Raw genomic sequence first — 8,591 nt, forward strand, 5'->3', positions numbered from 1 at the left:
ATCATGTGATCCAGACCACCTTGGAGGCAGATGTCCATACTCCCACACCTAGTGGATGAGGAGTCAGAGGTTCTAAGAGCTAAGGCAGCTCACCTGAATCCCTAGATACACAGATGGTAAGCACCTAGGTCCACTGGACCAAGGTCAACACAAGGTGACTACATCTTCCCCCATGCCTGACTGTAAGGACCAAGCCCGCTTAAGTGCCATAGGTGTTAAAGACCACATGTGTGTTTGGCAATTCTCCCTTCTAGGCAGGCTGTGCCTATAAAAGGCCAAGAGAAGATGCTGAGCATGTGAACACTTTTGTGGTTCCCTAGAGTTGGAAGACCTGGATTCCTCTTTGACTCTGGCTCAGTCAGTCCACAAAGCAAAGCACACAAGGTATTTATGTGCCCATTTCCCTGATGATAGGACTGAGGCTCCAACAATATGCAGATGATCCAGTCAGGGTCAGAGTGAGTTGTGGGGTGACCTATCCCCAGGCTTTTTCCACATATCCTCATCCTTGTGGCCCATTGTCACGGAAACATTAATTCACTCACACATCCATTCAACAAGCCCTGAGTGAGCATAGCTGTGGTATGGACCATGTGCTTGGTTGAGGGACATGAGGACTACCTACCCTGGAGAAATTCACAAGCTGCTAGGGGACAATGTGAAATTTACTACTTGTCCCCTCCTCAAGTTCCTGGAGGTCAGCACCACACATGCAGATCAGGAAATGTCAGACACAGCACTGGAATCTCCCCGTAAGCTTGGGATGAATTTAAACAACAGAAGTATCTATGAGATGCCTCAGCTGCCAGCTCTGAGCAAGTTAGGGCAAGTCACAGTACCTCATTGACCCTCCAGTGAGTCTGAGACCTGAGGACTATGATTGCCCATTTTACATATGACCTTAAAGACATATACAGTTGGGCCAGGCTCCACATAGCCCAAAGGCAGCAGATCCAGACATAATCCCACCCATCTTCTCCCATCTCTGTGCCCAACTCAGACCTATATTGACCCCATGGAGTAACAGCCCCACCACACAGGGCAGGTCTATGCTGGGCAAGCCCCTCAATATACAAGAAAGAATGTGAGGGTTCAGTAGCTGATGGGCCCTGGGCTGAGACAAAGTTCTCAGAGTCAAAAGGGGGAGGGAGACTGGCTTCCTCTATAACAAAAGTCATAGCCCAGAATAGCATGGTGGTGTCCAGGGAGGAGACTCTGGGGCTGCAAAGGAGGGGCAGTGAAGTGGCTGCTCCAGCCTGGGAGAAGGGAAGCAAGTGGCTGTTTGGAGCCGTTGGGGAAGGGAGAAGCAGAGCAGCAGCTCTTGCTAAGTTGAACTAGGTGACTGCCCAAACCCCCTCGTGAGACCTGCGAAGGCTCCAGGAAAATATCTTCCACCAGGTCTGGACAGGAGACACCCAAATCATTCATCCAACAGTACTCATGACCACCAGGCTGTGCTTCCCAACACACAGGTCAAAAATAACGTTTTCAAGCCAACTAGATATTTGAACTTCTAGGAGTGTGGATGACATAGTCACTGTCCACTTGTAATGTCCACTGACATTTAATGACACAGCATAATGTTAGTGGACTTTGCCCTTTCTTTCTGACACACGAGCTTCTTCACCAGGGGCTCTGTCATTCCTGGTCCAGTTTTGCTGTCTCCCACCTCATCTCCAGAACATTTCCCTGCTGCTGTCTGAATTCTTGAGATCTCACAGAAACCTCAGGCTTCATCCCCTCTTCAGGATGGGTTTCTATGGCTCTGAAGAAGTACATGTCATGACCTTGAATCAAAGCTCCTCTTTGAGGCTCCCCAATGAAATATGCATGTAGAACAGTTCTAAAACAACCTGGATCCTTCACCTACATGAGATTGGATTATTCCCAAAGTAGCACTCTGACATGGTCCAGGATGGATGTTTCTTTCTCAAAAACATTTTTTTTTTGTTCAAAGTCCCCAAGAGTCAAGAGATTGTTTAAAATGACCTTGCATGAGAACTCCCTCCATCTGGATTGATCTGAGGGAAATGCTCACCTATTTTGCCTTCTTGAAGAATTGTATAGAGGCCATGGGAACATAAACACAGAGACATGGCAGAGAGTGCTAGAGTCAGGTTCAGTCTTCCTGAATACCTGCAGAGTTATTTAATCTCAAACCTAATCTGTTAGGGCAATTGTTCCTGAGAACCACTCTAGACCAGTGGGGCTCTATGCAAAAGAGCTCTAGGCCTAAATCCTGGGGTTTCCAGACATTCCTAATTTGTGCCTGTTGTCCTCACATAATTATTACTAGTGTCTTCTCCACTCCCAGAAACAACCCAGTATAGATGATGAATTTTGATCATTCAATTTCAAGTAACTTTCAAATAACTCAATGATGATCATGATGAGAAGGAAGAATGAGATAAAGACAAGGATGGTGATCATGACTGAATGATTTGCCTCAATTATTCAGATCAGCTGCCATTATCTCCAGGCTGGATCTCTCCATTCCACAATGTTGTTCTCTCCTTTTCTGAGGGCCAGGCCTGATGATTAAGGCTAATAAATCCCACATGTCACTGCCTTGTAGATAAACAAAGTGTCCTAAAAGATGTCATGCAGGGTTCAGGGTGGAGCCCCTTGGAGTTCCCTGAGCAAATTCAGCTTCTATCCTGTTGGGGTACATGTCTCACTCCTGGCTCTGGCCTTAGACTCCTCACAACCTGGAAACTGGGGGCAGGTTCCATCCTAGAAGTCTGAGCTGCAGTTGTTCCTTCCACAGCACCAACATATTGGCATGACTCTCTCACTATTCAGGACGCAGAAGCTGTGGTTTTCCCCAGAAATTGTCCCTGGTCTCAGGGAGAAAAAAGAGACTGTTCCTAAACATAGCATCCCCAGCTATACCAAGGTGCATCCTCAACTCCCATCCCCCCACCAGATCCTGCACCTGCAGCAGATGTCTCGCCACAGACAACATCCTCACATGGTGGCCACACTCAGAAACTTGGAAATCCAATCTCGCTGGATCCTGGGAATTCCTCAGGGGCCTGGGCAGGGGATTTCTCCCCACTGTTGCAGCTGCACCTCTCGATGCCCACACCCTCCCAAGCTCTATACTTACATACACTGAAAGGTGAATTCTGGCAGTGACAGAAGAGTCTTGGTCTAGCTGGCCCCTTTTTCAGTGTCCCTGGAGCCTGCCTTGTCTCTCTTGGGGAAAAGGTGTAGGTATGCCCTTCCAGTTGCAGCCAAGTCAGAAGGACTTGCTCTAGCCTCTGGCTGCCTGATTTCTGCTCACAGGCCTCAGAGACTCTGCCTGAGGCTATAGGGTATTCATCCTTCCCAGGCCCAGGTGTCCTCAGCTTCCTGCTCCTTTTCATCCCCAATGGTTACTCTCATCTCATGTGATTGTCCCAATGCAGAGTGGGGAATTGGGGATTCTGAGACAGAGGATGACTAAGTATTGTTCTGGAGACATAACAATAGTTCTGAGTGTCAGAATTCTCAGGGGATAGCTCTGTAGATCCAAGTGCCCTTGGAAAGGCCTCCAAGATCTTAAGTACCCTGCCTCCTCTGGTAATATTGGGGGACAGAGGTACCCCCTACCTTGCTCTCACAAGGGATTTAGAGAGACTCTTCTCCCCTGGTAAATTATGGTATCACAGACTCAATGACCTGGCATGGATATTCTAGTTCCTTATTTCATGACTTAATGGAGGTACAGAGAGGGAGTTTTCTTCCCTAAGACACACAGCAGCTTTGTATAAAGTCTGTGTCCTGGTACTTGACCAGTGCCAGCTGGACACCTGGGAGGACCAGACATTTTAATACACCTTGGATGGAGACAGCCTGAAACTGGAAGGATGGTTTTTGGGAAATTTAAATTCTTTAACTTCAAACTCCCCATCCAACTGCTTAGAATGCAACGTTGACAGGGAAAGTCTAATGGGGGGCAGCCTTGGGAGCTGAAAGTCAGAAAGTATTGAAGCTCTTCTGCATGGGGGAGACTGGAGATCCAGTGGAAGGCTGCAGGGGTGGTTACAGAAGGAGGGATGCAGGAATAAAACTCTGGTTCTGCATTCCTGCATTGTTAGCTTTCCATCATTCTAACACACACCAGAAATAATCAACTTATATGGATAAATGTGTCTTCTGCCTCTCAGGTATGGATGTTTTGGTCCATGATCAGTTAACTCCATCACTTTGGCCCTGCAATAAGGAAATCAATCATATTGGGTAGCACATAGTAGAGAGGATCTGTTCACTTCATGGTAGGTAATGGAAAGAGAAAAAGAGAGAGGAATGGGGATTCCATAATCCCCTTGAAGGGCACACCATCTGTGACTGGAGACCTTCCACAAGCACCTGATCTTAAAGGTTTCACCATCTCAACACTGCCATGAGGCCAGACTGCAACATCAGTGACCCTGCTGCCTGCCCTCCTGCTCAATTTCCAGCTCTGGAATTTGAGATGGCTTTAAAAAAACTTGTAAAAAGAGATAAAAGTTAGAATCTGTGCAATGTTAACAAAACAGAATGTTACAGTGTTTTGTTTCCTTTTTTTTCTAATAATACTTCATGAGAATGTTCATGTTTTCTGCCATAGGACTGAAGATAAGGGGCCTGGAAGGAAATTACAAAAATATTTTCATCCAAGACATTTCAAATCAAAATTAAGCTGATCCGCTACATAATGTTCAAAGGCAAACACTAACCACAATTTTGTTCACAAAACTCAATATTAAAGGAGTCCTATGTAAGAAAACTACTTAGAAATTATATCCTTGCATGGACTTCAAAAGCTGTTTGTACAATTTTTTAAATAGATAATAAAAAATATTTTGTCCAGGAGAGATGAACATCAGGCTGGCTGCTTTGTAACTTGGATCATTTTTCTCCAGTCCCACTTATGCTAACTTCAGCATGGAACCATGTGATGATGCTTTGGACCCCAAGCATACTTTGTATTATTTGGGATCCAGATTGATGTCATGGAAGACAGCGTGTTGGACATGTGATTCTCCTACCTTCTGGCTTCTGGACATCTTCAAACCTGCCTAGAGAACTGTGTTGAAGATGTTACATCTTTCAGCCCCACCCTTGGATGGAAATTGCCACCCACTTGGACAAGATGTCCCTTACAGGTACAAGTAATGCCAAACCCATAGTTTCTACAGAAGCCAGTTTTTTAAGTAAAAGGAATAACAGTTGTCCCTGGGAACTTTTCCACCATAAATAACCTTTCAATCATAACTGTCTAAAGATGATTGGGGAATGTGTGTGTTGGCCCCAAATTCTATTTGCTCAGTACTGTTACAGGAGTTCCATGATAAACACCAGATCAACTGCACAGAAGAAGTGCAAATACTTGTTATTAAATGGGAAGATCCCACCCTGAGGGAAAAAGCAATTGAAAATTCTACAGACACAGGCAAAATATTTAGGGTATTAACTGCTATAATCTCTCATCAGTTCCACTAGTCTGGCCTTCCCAGGGTTGGAATCACAATTAAAAATTGGCATGCTGATTTAGGGTGGGACATGTCTTCCCTAAGTTTTCCAGAAACCTCAAAAACATATCAAAACATCCAGATAATAGTATCAGTATATGACATTTTGATCTTTGGGCTCTTTGCATTTGTTCTTGGATCCAGAGAACTGGAAAGGATCAAGCTACTTCAGGGAATTAGAGAGGAAGGATAGGTATCCAGACTTCTGGTTAGTTCTGTTGGCCAGCTCCTGAGTGTCCAGTTCCTCATGCTCCCACTAACTGAATCTTGCTGTAAATCTGCTGTAGGTCTGCATGCCTCCTCATAGGAACTGACAACTTCTTTCCTTTATACTTCTTGTGTAGGAGCAGCAGATTCAGAATGTACTCTGCCCCATACATGGGATTCACCACAGGACAATAGCGACACCAGACCTCCTTGAAATCCATGATGCATTCCCGGCTCTTGGTGGTGGCCTTGATCATTTCCACTACCTATATGAAGATGCCATCCAAGGCTTCCATCTAGGCGGAGTCCATTCTTCTTGGGAGGGAGGGGTGCAGGTTGGCTAATGCTCCATAGTAAAAACCAAATTATTCCCAGTCATAAATTCCTATTGCAGAACTTCCTCTTGAGTGCACGACTGAGATCTCGTGAAGGAAGCAGGGGTTCCCAGATGTTGGTCCTTCTTATGCATCTCTGTGTTGCTGTATTTGCTCATTAGAATGATTTCTCAGTGGAAATGTATTGTGTGATGCTGCTGCTCTGCAACTTGGTGACTGAGAATATAGCTGTGCAGTTTGTACTGGTAGCTTGGGTTTTTGTTCAGGTTGAACATGATAGCTTGGTGAATCTTACTGTTCTGGAGACCTCAGATGTACCCCTTCTTGTTCTTTTCAGAATTCTCATTTTAAAAAAAGAAAGCTGATGCATCTCATAAGACCCCAAACATTTCTGTAGTGCTCAGTCCTGTCTGCCTGAGAAACAGGGGCTCACTGATATTCAAATTACTCAGGAATCTCTTCAGATGATCTCCGTCGATGTCAAGATCATCATCTGCTTCTAGATCACTGTCCAAACAGTGCTCATGCATATACTTGAGTATCATAAAATTCTTCTGGGGTGGGTATGTGCCATCCACACCACATAGTGGCACAACTGGAAATGGTACAGATGGTACAGACACATAGTAGAGAAAAACTCTACTTTCTCAGAAATTATCTAAGTCCATGTTCTGAAGGCGACCACAGCAGGAGTCTGTAGTATTTCTGGGTGGTCATGACTTCCACAAAGAGAAGTTTCCTATCATGTGAGGCTGCCAACTGGGCCAAGCCTCGTGGCTATAGCTGTTCCCCACAGACATCTTCTTGTGCCCTGTAGACCTGAGATCCTTTTGCCACCACCAGCAGTCCCCCAGGCTGCTGCAGCACCACTGACCTACTGGTTTCAGCTCTGAAGCACAGGGCAAGATGAGCCTATGAGGCCAGTACAAAGCCCAGCAGGAGCCAGATCTGAGGCAACAAGCAAAGTCAGGCTTGCCAACTTGCCAGAGCCACGCCCATGCCACTCTGCCTGCAGGGCTGCTTTCACTGCCTATGTTCAGGAGCCTGCCCACCATAGCTCCCAGCTGCAGAGACTGGTTGTCCTCATGTCAGGAAGTCTGGTCCTAGCTGCTCAGTGGGTGCCTATGGTCATCCATGCCCATGGTGTCCCTGGAGCTGACAGAAGGCCTGGTGCTGAAGCTTCATTATGCACACCCACCCCGCACCACTGTTACCTGCTCTTTTAAAAGGGGAACATTCCCTTCACATGCAAGCTGTATCTCCTGAGCAAGGCCGCCATGACTGTTCTCATATTGGCACAGAAGTGTGAGGGCAGTGCAAAGGCAATTGCAATGGCACCTGTTCAGAGATCTGGTCCTGCCTGATGGCACCCTGGCAGGCTCCACCCCTGTTTTCCTTGTGGCCTAGACTGCTGCTGCTGGTGCACATCCTTGGAAATGACTCTTCATTGCTCATTTATATATTTTGAGTTCATTTTTGTTGAAATAATGATCTAGTTTTATTCTTCTACATATTCCACCATGACCTTCTACCATGCTGTTTCTGTGATAGATTCAGAAGCTCATGGAGACCTGTGAAGATACAAGCCAAAAATTAATCTGCCCTCCACTAACTTGTTCCTGTCAGGTATAATGGTTACAGTGAAATAGAGATGCCCACCACAAATGGGACAGTTACAGAGCACATTTCGTTCTGGTAGTCCTGCCCAGCATGCAATACTGAGGGGAGTCCTAAGACTTAAGAAAGGTAATAGTTGGAAACTTGAGAATCTGAAGAATTAATATCTATGCTAAAGGTACTTAAATAGTTGAACATAAATCCTAACAATGATATAGTTTTGTATTTTAGTTTCTAACATATTACCATGTGAATTAAAGACTGGAGAAAAAAGTTCATAGTTTGAATCAATAATGGAAATGAACACAAAAATTTCAGTATGCACATCAGACTTGTGACAACAGCATCATAAACAAGAAGAACAGATGAGGATAGGAGGAGAGGGACCATGGTAATAGAACTCAGGCAGCATCATTTCAAACTACATTGGTATTGATGTAAAGCACATAGAAACCACTATGAAAATAAATTTCAAATATAGGTGAAAGAATATGAAAGGTAACCAAAGTGGTATGATGGGAAAAAAATAAACCAATCACAATGGAATATGCTAGAGGAGCAGTGAGGAACATAAAAAAGTATAAAACACATGTAGAAATCAGCACATTGGCAGAAGTCTGTCATTATCTGTGATGACTTAGATGGAACACATGAGTCTTGGTTTCTCAATATCTAAGAAGCCTGCATCCACACAAAGTTTCACAAAATTTCTCTACACTATTGCATGTGGGGATGTAGGCTTGGGATTGATGGATTCTCTTCTAACAGAAACAAAGCACTTGGTAATAGGAACGTGACCTGCCATGACTCCTCATGCACTGTCAATGCCACCAATCTGCGACACAGGACAGGGTATGTTTTGGGACAAGTGGCATGGAGTGAGGCTGGACATACTGACAATAGGTTCTCCAGTGACAGAAGATTTGGGGTCCTC

At 45.0% G+C, this 8,591-nt stretch overlaps 1 pseudogene; it reads right to left on the bottom strand.

Annotated features, from left to right (window-relative positions):
• Positions 1-4,757: 4,757 nt before the first annotated feature.
• Positions 4,758-7,468, bottom strand: LOC143399103 (chondroitin sulfate synthase 1 pseudogene; annotated as a pseudogene).
• Positions 7,469-8,591: the final 1,123 nt, after the last annotated feature.

This window comes from Callospermophilus lateralis, chromosome 1 (assembly GCF_048772815.1).
Source record: "Callospermophilus lateralis isolate mCalLat2 chromosome 1, mCalLat2.hap1, whole genome shotgun sequence".
Taxonomy (NCBI): Eukaryota; Metazoa; Chordata; class Mammalia; order Rodentia; family Sciuridae; genus Callospermophilus; species Callospermophilus lateralis.